Here is a 17384-nt window from a genome sequence, read left to right on the forward strand (position 1 = left end):
TCTTTTTGTAAAATCTCAATGCCTAGAAATTTTGAATCGTTAGTTGTTTCTTTTAATTCAAATGCTTGATTAAGTTTTGAAATGATATCATTATATAATTTCGAATTATTAGAAAATATTGCCAAATCATCTACGTATACACAAATTGCGAAAAAATCACTATCATTAATTTTAGTAAATACGGATGAAAGTTGAGTGAGACCAATCTTTTTAAGTTCATTTTTTAACTTTATATGCCAATTTCTACCAAATTGTGGTAGACCATAAATACTTTTATTTAATTTGCACACTTTATTTTTACCATATTTATCTTCAACACCTGGAGGTATTTCCATATACAGAGTTTCATCAATATCACCATATAAATATGCAGTTTTAATATCAAAAAATTTAACAAATAAATCCAATTTTGCTACTAAAGTAATTAATAACCTAAATGATTCAATATTTACTACAGGTGAATATGATTCAGAATAATCAACATTTTTAATTTGATTAAATCCAGCTGCAACCAGTCGCGCCTTGTAAAATTTTTTTTTATCGTTACTTTTAATTGTGTACTCCCATTTACTTTTTATTATTTTTTCCCTCTTAGGCCTCTCAATTAATTCAAAAACCTTATGTTTCTCTATCAAAAGAACTTCATTTTCCATTGCGGTTTTCCACTCGGAATATTTATTACTATTTATCGCTTGGTCATAATCTTTCAAGGCTAAGTTCGCGTTTGCGGATATTTTATTTTTTATTCTTTCAGAACGTCTTAATGCCGGAGTATTTTGACTATTTTCGTTTTGCGAATCAGCACTTTCTTGAGACGATTTATGAGAAAAAGAATGTTCACTCTTTGATTCAGTTGGAGGGGTGTTTTGGGTTTCAGTTTCGATTTGCGGTTGAGATATATTAAATTGGGTCAAATCCTCAATGTTCCATATGCTACATTCATTTTTGTTTATTAGAAATTTACTTCCTCTTAATGATTCGTTAAATTTAACAGATTATAATATTTTTATCAATATCATATATTCTATAAGCGCGCCTTACTCTAGAATAACCGACGAAAATCCCACGTTTTCCCGGAACATCAAATTTATTTCGGAATTGTTTAGGTATATGAAAATAAACGACGCATCCGAATACTTTTAAGTAGTTAAGTTTCGGTTCATTTCCTGACCATATTTCAATCGGAAGATTCTGTTTATTTTTACGCGGTGTTAGATTAGAAATGTGAGTGCTAAAATTTATCGCTTCAGCCCAGAATTTTAATGGTAAACCCTTTCTTCTAATACTCTTATGGCTCGCTCAGCACGTCCATTTGACGAAGGATTATACGGTACTTTTTTTCATGTATGATCCCGTATTTTTCTAAAAAACTATCAATCTCGTTATTGACAAATTCTAAACCGTTATCTGCTCTGAATCTTTTGATTTTCTTATTCATTAAATTTTCATACCTTTCTTTAAATATACAAAACATTTCAAATACATCATTTTTATGCTTTAAAAAATAAGAAAAGTACATCCCAGAAAAATCATCCACTAGTACTAAAAAATACCTTGAATTCCCTAATGAATCGGGCCTGCCAGGTCCGCATGGATTAACTCTAATATAGAATTACTTTGTGCAATATTAATTGATGGATGACTCTTATGAGTTACTTTACTTATATCACAAGATTCACAATGATAATTTTCAAAATCTTTAAAATTTATGCCAATAACATTCTGCATTTTAACCATGTATTGTGGATTTAAATGACATAGTCTTTTATGCCAAATATTATAAGTATCCAGATTACTTACTTCATTACATTCTACCTCAGAATTATTTACATCGTTATAATCAAAAAAATTAGGTGAAAAGTTACTACAAGGTTCCATTAAAATTTCAAAACGATTGTTTAATTTTACAGCTTTTAAGACAATGCGATTATCATTAGTTAAAATCAAAATATCATTAATATTAGATTCAATTTTATAACTTTTATCAATTAATTTAGATACTGAAATTAAATTGTTTCGTAAATCTGGTACATATATTACATCATATATTGTTAGATTTTTACTGCAATTATCAACTGTTGTTGTAGCTTTTACAATACCAGTTCCTTTAGAAATTAAATTTGAATTCTTACCTGATAATTGTATTATTCCATTATCATAATTTAAGTTAAAAAAAGTTTTAATCTTTTACCATGCGTGAAGTAGCACCAGAATCCAAAATGAAAACAGTTTTGTTTTTACCGGTAGCACTAGAGTTTATTTGGTGTTGTTCTTGTATTTGTTCTGCGGTAAGTGCGAAATTTTTACTAGAATGTTTATCTTGATTTTCAAATGCACAATGAGCGTTATTTTTTTTGGTTTTGTTCATACTGTTTGTCTACGATAGGTACTCTGACTGCCACAAAGTCTACGGCAGTCTGGTGCTATGGAAACAAGAAGAGGGCATTTTAGGGAGGGTAGCTTCGATGATAGCTTGTATGGGGAGTATAACAGATTGGCTGTCTCAGCCACCAGTAGGCGACTTATTTAATCTGATTCAAGAACTTTTTTAAGATTCGCATGAATATTTCTTTCTTACTTAAAATAATTCTCTCTATTCAATCGGTTGTTATTTTTTAAATACAAAGGAAAAAAAGTGAACAAATTTTGACATTAAGGTTTTTTTAATGTTACTTTTTAATTTTACGATATTTATTATGAATGTTCATTGATTGTTAGATGGTTAATTTCTAAACTGGCAAATTTTTTAAAGCAGTTAATTGCTTTTATAACTTGAATTTTCTGGAAAAAGTGAAGAGCTTAAGCTTAATAACTCTGATTTTAAAAGGAGATAAAACTTTTGTTGAAAATAAAAATAGTTCACGATATCTGTGCCGGAGAAATATTATTAAATATCTTTGTTTTTATTATTAATTTTTAAATATTTATTTATTTTTTATATATTTTTTTTGTTGCTTAAATTACGTTTTCTTATTCATATTTTATTGTAACCTGTATAGTTTTTTTCACTATTTATTAAAAACAGTTTTTATTAGCAAATTTATTTATTTCCTAATTAATTAATTAAATTACTGTCAACCCATGTTTCATCCAAATAAACGAGTTGACGCTTCATCCTCCGATGCTCACGAATTTCTCTCAGAAATTTGTTGCGCCAAAAAACAATGTTTGGCCTTTCGATAAGCAGTTTTCTTTGGGGAGTGCACCGCTTCCATCGAAAGTTTAAGGAATGTAAAACTTTCCTCAACGGAGCAATCAACAAACAAACAGCAATCAACTGTATGGGTCTTCCAAGACGAGGCAAAACCAACAAAAGTTGTTCGAGGAAGAAGCACATCGAAACAAATGATTGCCTGTTTCTTCGGCATTAACGGTCATGTGGCAACAGTGGCGTTAGAGCAACGCAGGACGGTCAATTCTGAATGGTACACGACCATTTGTTTGCCAGAAGTCATCGGAGAAATTCGAAAAAAGCAGAACAGGCGAATCATTCTTCATTATGACAATGCGAGCTCTCACACATCGACTCAAACAAAGGCATTTCTGACAGAGCGAAAGATCGAACTGATGGGTCATCCGCCGTACAGTCCTGATTTGGCACCCAATGACTTCTTCTTCTCACACATCAAAAATAAATTACGTAGACAACGATATTCGACCCCCGAAGAAGCGGTTGATGCATTCAAAAAGCATGTTTTGGAGTTACCTCAATCGGACAGGAAAGAGTGCTTTGAAAATTGGTTCAAATGCATGCAAAAGTGTATTGATCATCATGGAGAATATTTTGAAAAACAATAAAAACCAATTTCGATCCTACATATTTGTTTTTTCATTATTAGGCCAGAAATATAAATAGCAACCCTCGTAGATGTAAAGTTTCAAATGTAATTTCGGCAGTTATGGATATTAAACTTTCACGTGGATTTTCCCGATATACAATTATTTATTTCAAACACTATGGAAAATTGAAATCGTGCATCGTGCACTTGAAAGTATTTACTTATAAGGCAATGATTCTATCTAATTTTTGGCAGTTATGGCTATTGATTTCTCCCACAGTTCTTATTTCCAAGATTTTTTTTAAATGCAATTTTATTTATGCTCGAAACAAAACACGGTTTAGAGTCGTGATTTTGACTTTTTGTTTTTTAGGCAGTGACTACTACGAATTTTAGGATTTTTAATTATTTTATTATTGTGATGATGATTTAGAAACTGCGAAGGAAATAATGTATGCACCCCCCCCCCCCCAACAAAATGTAAGAATATCACAAATAATATTAGAATAAAAAAATATTGCATGCTCAATTAAAAAAAATAAACTATAGAATTTTTTTTTGTAGAAAGACAGCAGTTTTGTTATTTTAAATGAGTAACATATATGTTTTGTCATTATTAAAAGTATCTTTCAGAAAGATATATTAGTGCTAGAGAGCGCAGATAGCTCGAAAAAATTCTGCCACTGGTTGCATTGAAATCAACAGTTCCAGTTAATAAAAGATAGAAAAAAGTTTTTTTTTTTTTTTTTTTTTTTTTTTTTTTTTTTTTTAAATCAGTGTTTGAGAACCAAAATATCATAATATAATGAGAGAAAAACGTTAAATTAGAAAAAGAAAAGGGTTTTATCGCAGGGGAAGACACTATTAATTCATGCGATGAAATATTATAGCAGTAGAAAGTGTTGTTGTGAGGAGAGCAAAATTTTATTAGAAAGATGCATTACATCTTCATAAGTTCAGATATTAAAAGAAGAAATACTTAAGCTTGGTATAAAATGCCATAAAACACGTAATATGAAATATTTTGATTTTCAAAATTTTTACACAAGATACCATAAGAAGTCAAAAATTAATTGCTATTTACAGCTAAGAAGAATTTTAAATGCAATTCACGAACTAAAATATGTATCTTTGATGATAAATTATTTTTGGATGATGATAATTTAGGATTTTTTATACTTACTTCTTTCATGACATCGATTTAAGTAGAAATAAAAAGTGCAATAATAAGTAGCCTGCATTCGAGTGACCGAATAAAATTTTTTTTTTTATTCAATTCACTTAAGACACCACAAAACAAACATCATAAAATTATATATATAAAAAAAAAATAATAAAAAAAAACATCGAATAGAAAAATAAATAAAAAAAATGCTGAAAATAACCATTTTTAATTTATTAAATGACATATTCTGTTTAATTCAAAATTAAAGCATGTTTGATAGTCAATATTAAGATTAGTAAATTTAAAAAAAAACGCATAGCTGCCAACATGGATAGAAAAAAATTCATTAGATTTTATGAGATAATATAAAGTTCACGATAATTGTTGCATTATGAACTAAATATTTCACACATAGGAAAATTTAGGGATTTTTATAGCTATCAAAATAGAAAACCAGCACTATTTTCCAGTTATGATTGACATTAAACATATTTGAAATTAAATGTACTCATAATTTCAAATATGAATAGACAAAGTTAAAAGAAATTCATTTAAAAAGAAGAGTTCTGAATAAACATTTTAGAACATAAAACTGATTTATATAAAATAAGGTATTAGTAATACTTATTCAAGCAAGCAATAATCTGTAGAAAAACTACTCTAAAAGGGAGTTTCTTAGGAAACTAGTTTTTTATACAAGAAAAAAAAAAAACATTTTCAATGCAAAAATGCTTTTTGTTTATCATAACTTCTTTGAAAAATAATAACTTTTATTGTGCGAGAAACAAAAAAATTACCATGAGCATAAATTATTTAAAAAAAAAATATCTATCTAAATCATTTTAAGTAAATGTAATAATCAAATCATTCAGCAGAATTAGTTTCAGCCGTCACATACTCTTTGACGAACATCTCTTTGTTTTAAGTTCGGATTACTTTTGGAGTAATTAAATAGTTTTTCACTCACAGTTTTTTAAATTTTTCTATTTATATATTAAAAAAAACTAATTTCAACAAATTTATTTTAAAAGGTGTATATAAATTTATCTTATAGAAAGATAAATATGTTACTTAATTTCTGAGTTGATTTTATTTATTTAAAAACAGCTCCATCACGCCACTAAGTTAAGCGAAAACTACAGCTATAAAATAAAAGTAAAATTACGATATTTTGCAGCTTGCATCTAAAGTGTGAGCTTAAATATCTACAGAGATTTGGAATAACTAAATTGTATAGTTAGCATTACTTATAATCCACTTCAACTATTTTCCTTCCTCCGTAGGTAAGGTAGCAAAGCAAAGACAGCTCCGAGGGTCAGAAAGCAGAGCTTGCTAGTATCTCTTTAAAATTTAAATTTCATTGTTGTTTAAAAAGTAAAAATAAACTTACCTTTTCCAAAAGACCTTGCTTTGAAGTTATAATTAAAAGTCGAAGCAAACTGATGCCACTAAGTTATCACCATTATTCAACCATCGCAGACGATAGTCGTCTATGCAGTTGAGAAGTTCGAAAGTAAGAAGTTGTATCTCACAACTCGGAGTTGAAATTAATATATGTTCATAAATTAACTCTTTTTTCTTGATCATCATACAAATCTTTTTGTTTTACGGAAACACAAACTAAAGAATAAAGTTATTTTCAATTGTAATTTTAAATTTAGAACTTTAAGATTAAAATTTTTTTTCAGCAAAAATATAAATTTTTCTTCTTTTCTGTGCTTCAAACAGAGGGGAAAAAGTTATCCTGGGATTGGATGTCTGGTAAGGTGGAGCGTAAAAAAAAAAAAAAAAAAAAAACAGTTTTCCTTAATCAAAAAGCACTACCTCGCTAAAGTTGTATATAGATTAGTATATTCATTCGCGAATTATTATGTCATTCCTCTCCAACGCCTAAAATGTTTCCAAAAACAGCACATATTTGTAAATTTTTTAGATTTTCAAAAACTATTATATAAAAACAAATTACAACTCAAAAGTTACGTATTCAATGAAATATTACTTGTGAATTTTTAAACAATATTTTCACTTTTTGCAACAACAGCAAAAATTATTTTTAAAAAAGTTGAAAAATTGTCAAAAGAAAAGAAAACATAACACCTTGCAAACATTGTGTATTTACTGAAATATTACTCAAGAATTGTTTTAAATTTTTTCTGGTTCATTTTCCTCTTTGCTCAGTAACGCACACCAGTATTTTTTCTCCCCACCCTCTAAAAATAGCTTTTTTATTATGTCAATAATACTATTGTGAGGCTATAAAATTACAACCTAAAGTAAACAGTCAACCAAACAAACAAAAGTAAAAGTATATATATATATATATATTTTAAATTTTGTAATCTTTGCAAAAAAAATTTTTTTTTCAAAAGCTGCAAAAATTATATAATTTTTACAGCCGTTGCTAGGAGTGAAAATATTGCTGAAAAAATTTCCAAGTCGTATTTTATTTAATACACAACTTTTGGGTAATAATTCGTATATGACAATTTCAAATATTTGCTAACTTTTGAGGGGAATGAAGATGATGCATAAAATATTCCTGTGTGATATAGTCTATATACAACTTTTGGGAGGTAGTGCATTTAAATCCATGACTTTCAATTAATTTTTTTTTGAAAAAAAAAAAAAAAAAAAAAAAAGTTGAAATCATGGCAAATTTTGTTCAATACCGAAATTTATGACCCTATAGATTTATTTCGCTAAGTGATCAAATTTAGAGAGTCACAATAAAAGAAGCGATGTAATCTTGCGAAGAGAAATTTATTTCTTTAGGTTAATTGTTTCCCTCTGATTAGTAACATTTATAAATAACATTACTACATGAAAAGTAGTTATTATGCAATGCATAAAAATGACTCATTTTTATTTAATGAAATATAATATTAACTATGCTATATTTCCTAGTTAGGTATAACAATTATTATAAGTTAATATTAACTATGGAAAAAAAAAATTAAGCCTTTTAACGTTATATATAGGATAATTTCTTTTCAATATTGTACAAACTTAAAGATTCGGAAATCTATATACAATATTAAGAATAAAATGGTGCTTTGAAAATTCAAAAACTTTTTAAATTTTCTTAAAATAAAATTCTTGTTTTTTAAGAGCATTCTAAAAAAAAATTAAAAACCATAAGTTTTTAAAAATGTTATTTCACAAGAGCTTTAATTTATGACACACCAAGAGCTGATGCCATTTCGTTGATGGAAGAAGCAATACCTCAAGTACTTCATTTGAGAATGGTATACAAAAAAGTCAAGCTAGCAGTTAGCAGAGAATAGTTATTATTTTAATTTTTATATCATAAAATTATTTATTGTAAGTAATATCAGTAAATATGTACACATGATATTACTATTTTACAATCATTTTTGGCAACAAAACCAATACAGACAACTCCTTTTAGCCATATATTTTCCTGCTGAAGACAGATTTTTTCTTCTTCTTTCAAGACGCCAATTTTTAAGAGTTCCACAATCTTAATTGGAATACTCAAAAATAGTTTCTTAACCCGTAAGATAGGAGGGGTGCATAACCTGCGGCCCTGCGACTACTGAAGTGCGGCCCGCGAGAGCTTCTAAACAAATTTTTTTTTTTTAAAAATGGCAATTTTTAATCGCACTTTTAAGTCATCACGTTTTGACACAATCAATTTTAACAGATTCTTTAGTAAATGTACGTTTAACGCGCTTTCCTTAAGCCGATTTTATCGTAAATATAAATGATTTTTTTAACAGTTATTTCCGCTTTTCTACGTAATTTCGAAAATCCCGAATTTTTATTACAACAGAGTTTCAGATCGCCCATTTAAATAATCACTTTTTGGTGCACTTTATTTGCGATGATCTCATCTTACATCTAAGTGATTTTTTATCTTTTTTTTGCAATTCTTTTTTTCAAAAAATTTTTTCGAAAGTTATTGCTATGCGTTCCCATGTATTATAAAACATTTCAATTACTCTATTACGACATGCAAATTTTAAATCGTGCATTTGACACGCTTTATTTGTGCTGAGTTCAGCATAAATATAAGTTATTTCTTTTCTCCCAATTATTTCTTTACTTTTCAACATGATTTTGACGATCCCGTTATTTAACTATGATGTTATTACGACACGTGATTGTTAATCGCGCAACTAATTAATCACTTTTTGATAAGGTATTTCGGTACAGTTTTATTGTAAATCCTAGTTATTTTTCCTTCGTTTTTTTTCCCCACAACGAATATGATTTGGTCGAATGTGGTAATGAATTTTGTGATTTGGTCAAAAACCAAATATTCGATCAAAAAAAAAAAAAAAAAAAAAATTTGACTGAACACCGTACACTTGGAGCCTAATGCAAAATCTTTTAGCAGCATAGCAACACTGAAACTAAAATTTCAATGCTCAGAATAATATTTCCTGGAAAAACGTATTCATAAATTAACTCTAAAAAATAAGGCCAATAAACGTTTTTGAAAATGTCGAAAAGCGAAACAGAGAACATAAAAATCAATCTTAATTTTTGAAAAAATTTTTTAAAGCTGAACATCTCAGTTTTCCAATTACAAGAAAAAGCCAAGAAAAAAGAATTAAGTCAACAGTAAAATATAAAAAATAATTGTAATTTAACTTTGGCTAGCATTTCAAAACGTCAGGGAAAAGTGTTTACATTGAAGAATAGTACAAAGTTTGTTTACACAAACAAATATTAATGGATGGGATTTCAGTCCCCAGGACTAAAGAGTGACTCATGCATTCAAACATCGATTGAAAATGTGGTTTTATGTTGGTTAACAAAATGTTGGCAAAAACAGAAGACTAGAATCAAAGTCTTCTGTTAGTATTTTAACACGTTCACGCCGGGGTGACCCACCGGTGGGTCACGCTAGATTGTCTCATCGGGCGGTGCACCGGAGTAGTATCAAATAAATTTCATTTTTTAGTTTTTTTCCGGGAATAATAAAAATCCATAACTACCAATTGTTTTTAACGGATGCAATTTTTATATTGAATTGCTTCTTCGCCGTGATAAATTTCCTTACAGTGAATAGTTATTGTTGAAAATAGATTAACTCCTCCCGAATATTATCTAATATTGAAATAGTTTTTCTACCAGTATTTTCCGTCCCGCTTTCAGGCGCAACGCGAACGTGTTAAACAGAGGTAACAAAGTGAAAAACCCTGAAAACCCAAAATCGATTCATGCAACCGCTTCACATTTAGCATCATTTTTTGTATTAAGATTTATATTAAAATTACCTATTAATGAAGCACACTCATTGAATTTAGTTCTTACAAAGAATCGTGATATTGAATTTGTGTAGACGAAGGCGTAGCTTATAAATTACAAATAAATACGAAAAACAATGTTTGATATTACAAACGCGTGAATACGAATCGCAATATTGAATTTTTAAAAAAGAAAATACGAGTCTCACTATTGAATTTTAAAAACGAGTGAATAAAATGAATCGCAATATTGATTTTAAAAACGCGTCACTATAAATCACGCAATGGACCTTTAAATCACGTGAATACGAATCTAGATTTCTAAATCTCGTCAATACGAATCGCAACATGCAACTTTAAAATCAGATAAGTACGGAAATCGATGTGATGTGTGATATTAAAATAGCGAGAATAAGAATCTAGATTTTAGCGGATTTCGGCACAGTTCCGAATATTCAAGATGGCGATCATCCGACAAACCAAAAGTTTCAAAATGAAAATTTTAGATGGCGGAAGTCAGGGAAAATTTTGAAGGCTAAGTTTTATGATTCGCACAAATCCGCGAAATAATAATCTTGAGATACGCGGAATTCCGCGATCACAGGCCCTACAACACAAGTTATTAGGCCCGGAAGAATGATACGAAAATCCGGAATTATGGAGTACACCCGAAATACATCGGAGAATACAATTATTTTTTGCGTTAAGAAAAGAGTGTATTCAAACTAAAATTTCCAATTATTTTAAATAAAGAAATGTGTTTCGCTTGTCGCTTGCATCGTAAAAACTTTTGCAGTACATAATTTTCTTCAAAAAACTGTTTTTTATACTTGTGCAAATTCAGCAATTTTCAAGCTCCTTATTTTTTTTTGATGTTAATCTGCATTTGTTGTTTTCCCATATCGTTGATCAATCAAAAATATTGTATTATTTATGGTGGACATAATTCCAACAATTTAGTTACCAATCCTTACCTTTGTTCATATATATTCCCAAAATGGAAATGGATTTAAATTACCATCTCTCTCTTAGATTTTTGATATTAAAAAGATGTCATGAAAAAAAAAAATTAAAAAGGCATTAGGTCACAGACTAGTATACATTCTTCCTACCAAAAAAAAAAAAAAAAAAAATCACAATTAAGCTGTTGTTTGTGAGAAAGAAAAATTCAATTTTTCCTTCTGTTCCAGTTGTTTCAGGCGAAACATAGATCCATTCAGCTTTATTGTTTCTCTTCCGAATATCACTTTTTAAACTAGCAGTTGTTGGTCCTAGACAACCATAAAATAATTATGAACGTCTGTTATTGCCCGCCTCAACAATAAAAATGAGATGCGTCACAATGAAAGAGCAATAGAGAAATGTGAATAAATTTAAAAACATTCCATTGATTCGAGACATTTCTTCATTTAAATGATATCTTTCCCTTTAGAAATGATTTTTAGGTTCCAAATATTTTTCTTACTCATGGAAGGTAATATAATTTGAATAACCTGCAAACTCTCAATGGAACTTTTTCATAGATGTTGTCTAATTTTGTATTATCCAACTTTCCTCTTCACAGTTGCTCTCTTCATATTTAATTAAAAATAATCAAAAGCTTTGAGGGCTGACTGTCATAGAATAGATTTTCCTTTTTCACCTATTAAATATTAGTCATATTTTTTTTAAAAAAATGTCATATCGCAATCATTATTTCTAACGTGCTAAAAAAAAAATATATATATATATTTTTCAAAGAATTTAGAAAGAGTAAACCATCATTTTTCATATTGCCGAAAGATGGATCATTTAATTCAATGTCCTGTACACAATCGTTTTTCAAATTCTGATACCACACTAGTTATGATGACACGCATACATTTCTGAGTAACATGATCAATTTGCAAATGATTACTGTTATGACACGCGAAATTCGACTTTTCAATGCACTTGTTTCGTAACAATGCCACAATTTTTTTCTTCGTAACTTTCATTTTCTTATTCCCCCCCCCCTTCTTTTTTTGTGTGATTATTCTTTTCTGAGCCTTTTCCAATTTTTTTAAATTTTAAATAAAATATTACTATAATACGTGAATAGAAGTTATCACTTTCTGGCAAATTATTGATGCGAGGTTATTTGGGAATTTTGAGTTTCTTGAAGAGCTTAAAAAGAAAACTGCGTTAAAGGCTTTGATGGTAATCGTCGTGTTTTTTTTTTTTTTTGGGGGGGGGGGCACCTTCATGATTTTCAGAATTGGCGTTATACCCCGATTGGAATAGATCAATTTTGGGACTCAAATAATTCTTAATTTGGAGCACGAAATCTCTGCTACGAAGCGCATAAAAATCTCTTTGTCGAAAACTCAGAAAAATGAAAATTCGGCAGCAGCAAAAAATTAGAATTTCGTTGCTATCATAAAATATTCCACACTGTATAAGAGGACAAAATAGTGTTGATTAAAATTAACGCATTTTAAATAGTATAGGAGTAATTACGGCATGAAAAAAAGTCCAAAACTTGGGGAAAGAAAAAAGTGTAAAGCCTTTATTGAGGTGAATTTTTTGCAATTAAATCATTATAAAGAACGCGGTAACTCACTTAAGAAACAGCTCGATATTTTTCTGATTTATGAATGTATAGTTGCCAACATGGATAGGAAAAAATCCACTAGATTTTAAGAAACGATATAATTTTTATAAATAATTGTTGCATAATGTACTAAATATTTTACACATAGGTAATTTTAAAGAATTTTATAGTCATCAAAACAGAAAAACTGCAATTTTTTCCAGTTATGATTGACATTAAACATACTTGATTATGTTATGCATTATGTTTACTCATAATTTAAAAAATGAATAGGCATTTAATTCATTAAAGATAATTAAAAGATTTTTTTAATTCGTTTAAAAAGAGAGTTCTGAATAAAAAATAAACTGAACATTTTAGAACAAAAAAGTTCTATAAATGAGGTTCGCTTCATTAAGTATTAGTAATATTTATTTAAATATATTCAAACAAGTAAGCTATAATCTGTACAAAAATGCTATTTCAATAGGGATTTTTTATGAAAGGTATCAAATTTTAGGGGAATTTTCTAAAATGTACAAAAACCAGGAGAATTTTAATTAAACCAGTAAACCAGAAGAAACTGGTAAAATCCAGTAGAGTTGGCAGCTATGTGACTGCTAGATAAGAGGCAGGGAAAATGCAGGAGATGTTATCAATCTTTTAAAAAAAAAAAAAAGCTCAAGATCCTTTTTTTGGAAAGCTCGATTTGAGATAATTCTCTCTAATCAACACGCATATTTAGAATATCTCACTTTTAACCACAAAGTTCATAACGATTCAGTCATAAAATCCAGATCGTTTTAATTTATTATTTACACATCATCATACGACACACAAAGTTGGAATTTGAGTTATCATTTCTTAAAACATTAAAATAGAACATCGGGACTTTTTCGTGATTGGAACAATAATAATTCGCCCGATGCTGATTGTAAAGCTTGATTCAAATCACAGCAATATAATTAATAATAATTTAACTCATAACACTAATAAAATTATTAATAGAAATAATAACAATTTTTCCAAACTATAAAAAAACTTGTACTTTTTATTTAATTTTTTTTCTTATTTTCAACTAAAAATATTTTTTTAAAAAAGAAATAAACGTATTGAAAGTTTTAGATATTTTTTAAATTTTATGCTTTTATCCAACGGTTTATCAACGTAGGCAATAAACTAGGTTTCCCAAAATGATTCACCGACACAAAACCAATTCTTTTTAAAACTTTCCTTGCTATATTTAGAATATAGTTTTACGCACAATATGAGTTGTGCAGATAAATATTCAGACATCTACACATTGCACTTTAATTAAACTTTATCAGTTTATAAACTAGGAAATAATTTTACTGCTTTAAAGATTTTTAATAATCTGCAATTGATTTGCATTTTTTAACCGCTTAAATGCCCAATACAGATAAATACTGCAGATGTTTTTATAAATAAATACAAAATATGAGTTATTTTTCATATAGCTGTAGTAACTATACAACAATGAATTTATTAAAATGTGTTCAATAGTTAGAATTTTGTAGCATAATGAAAGCTTAAACTTACTTGATTTGTGTTAAATGTAAGTCGGCTAATTAGAAAGATATATTAAAAGTTTGTTTGAACTCAGCATTTTCCTTTTTACAGAATAATTGAAAGAGTGCACAGATTTCAAAAGAAAAACCACTTAACTTAAATTATGATAAACAAGAAATGGTTTGGAACATTAAATATCATGATCTGGGCAAATTCCATGGTAAGGTCAAACAGATGACAAAAATTTTAAATTTAAAACTTTTCAGCAATACCGTTTTCAAGATTAAAAAAAAGAAAGAAAAACCTGAATTCTTAGAAATATTAATTTCAGTTTTAAAAAAGCTACAGGCTGTCAAACAAAGGGCTACATCATTTTTGTAACTTTTTAAGCGCAGTTAAGTGAATCTCTAACAAGTTTTTTGTTTTTTTGTTGAAGAATTCACTCGAAAATGGAATAAAAAATAATTAAAATAAACTGTATCAAAACAGGCACAAATGTGTAGAAACATTTCACATTTTGATTTACAAAAAACTTCTAAATACACTTTCCAATGTACTTTTGTATTTTACGTCTTTGACACCAAAATACATAATTAATTGTACTGTGCTACTAACATTTAACATAATAAAATTATTTTTGTTTAAAGCAAGATAAGTCTCATTTGTATAGTCCATTTTGATACTTTTTTTAAAAAATTATTTTCATTGTAAATTATTAATTAATTTTAAGTCCGACGCAGACGCTTTTCTTTTCATTATAAAATGAAGTGAAACATAAATAGAAATCAAGTCATTCCTTTAGGTTAATTTAGAATAATGTGTTAAAATCTTCAGCAACCTCAGCAACCAAATAAAATCTGCTTAACTAGTTATTGAGTTAGATATATTATGAACTTAAAATTAATCAATGAAAATTTTTTTTTTTATTTGAAGTAAACAACTCAATTTTAAGTTTTTGAGAAACAACTGAACTTAATGTAAAACATTTAATACCCATCTTTTTCCTTAGAAAAGCTTGAAAAGTGTATTAGCAAAACTTTTTTTCGTAATATTCTGTAGTTACTTTGCCTTCGTTAAATTCAATTCTAAAATCATGTTCTTTCGTTAATTTCTTGAAAAAACACCATAATTTTTAAAGAACAGAATAAAAACATTATAATTTAATAAAATACGACTACGGGTGGGGATTTTGTTACAAATTCAGAACATCGGAACACTGCGAAAATGGGAGGGGGGGGGGGTAAATTTCATTTAAAAAATTTAATTTTTTGGCAACCTAAATCCATGACTTTCCATGATTTTTTTAATAAATAGTTAAAATCATGACAAATTTTGCTTAATATCGAAATCCATGACTTTCCAGCTGCGCAGATACCATGTATATAAATATGTTAACCTTAAGGGCACATTTCTGTACTGTTACATGTTTAGATTCGGTAAAACTAAATTAATTCATTTTACATTAAATACGATTTCACAACTTTAAATCAGCACAACATGACAATGTAAAAACGCTCATTCCATTTGGTCTAAAATTGAACCGTATAGTTTCGATTACACTTAGATGATTGTTTTAAATTGAGTGATAAGTATTATTTCTTTTTCATCTTGTTATTATGTTATAGATTTATTATTTCTTTTCATAAAATAATTTAAAACTACTACATGCAACGTAAACTACTATTTTAATACAAGACCAATTCAATTTTCATTAAATTAAAATGGATAAAAATTTGAAGTTGCTTATGAGCCTGTCATTAGCAAATGAGAAAAAAAAAATTTGAATTCCCTTTTCAATTATTTTTCATAAATTTGGCACATCTCTAAGGTTACATCTAGATTTCTTCCTTGTCCCCCGATAGCTATGTAGCTTAATACAAGTAAAAGGTATATCATCTGCTTTGATGCATCAAATACAGTAGATTGTAAGTACTGTACAAAATTATCATTAATTTTATGCAGGCGATAAATACAGCAATAAAATTAACATTTTACCTGAACGAAAAGATCCTTCTTTTTCGAAGAAAAGATAGTTACTTGCTTATAATTATTGTAAAAAATATTATTTTATTTTCCTTTTTTAATGTACAGCAGTAACGTATTTTGCAAGATATTTTTTTATTGTATTAAAAAATTTCGAAACTTTTATACATTTTTCTCTCATATTATTTATATATAAAAAAATAAAAATATCGAAAAATTTTAAGCGACTTATAATTATTTTATTTCATCATGTTTAAAATTATAATAGGAAATAGTGCTAAAATATAAGTTGTATTTACATTGTTGTTCATATACACTGCATAATTAAAATTAATATTAGTAGTTTTTCAACTAAGTTTTAAAAAGATTATTAGTTTAAATGTATATAGACTAAGTTATTAAAAGATAATGATCCACCTACTCTGCAGTGCAAATGAAAAAACAATGCAAGTCCTCACAGTAGATTTCGAGAAAAATGGCTTGACAACTATATTTTCTTTCTATTGCTATGAAAGCTAAAATGGAATTTCAAAAAACTGATAAAATAAAATAAAATCTTTTACAAAAAGTAGCTTATCATACAAAAATGCCAAATATATAAAAATCTCAATATTGAATTTTATGTCGCTTACTTTGATTTTTCAACTGCATGTTAGTATTCCAACAGAAAAATGGAGGACAAGTTAAATTTTAAGAAGCTATTTACTGGGAAAAATTTTTTTTATAGCATTAAGATAAAAATTAAAGTAATTTTCAGTATTCATAATTGTTACATTAAATTGTATCCAACCTGAAGGGTTTACCTCCGACACAAAGCAAAAAATTTCAAATTAATAATATCATATTTTGCAAGTTAGAAACTGTTAAGAATGTTATTAATTTTCTAAATGGTTCTTGGAGGTGACCTTAAATAGTCTAATTATGTTGCGATAACTATGAAATCGGACAACTTTCTCTGAATAAGCATACATGGACCTTCAAAATATATGAGGTAGCCTGGTCTCGATCTGGGAGATCACACTGGTCAGGAGAGTGATCCAAAGTTCTGACCTCTTATTGTTAATTTTAAGTCATATTTTAAAAAATAATTAAGCAATTCAAAAAGAAATTTTGAATTATGATGTATACATTTTTTAAACCATATTTTTCTATTGCAAAAT

The 17384-nt window shown here is 28.0% G+C and overlaps 1 protein-coding gene across 3 annotated transcripts in view; it reads right to left on the reverse strand.

The window, feature by feature from the left end:
• Nucleotides 1-17384, reverse strand: part of LOC107449489 (non-POU domain-containing octamer-binding protein) — a 157124-nt gene that overhangs the window by 100467 nt on the left and 39273 nt on the right. The window lies entirely within an intron of this gene.

The sequence above is a fragment of the Parasteatoda tepidariorum genome, chromosome 5, assembly GCF_982258835.1.
Source record: "Parasteatoda tepidariorum strain Cologne lab strain chromosome 5, Ptep-v5.0, whole genome shotgun sequence".
Taxonomy (NCBI): Eukaryota; Metazoa; Arthropoda; class Arachnida; order Araneae; family Theridiidae; genus Parasteatoda; species Parasteatoda tepidariorum.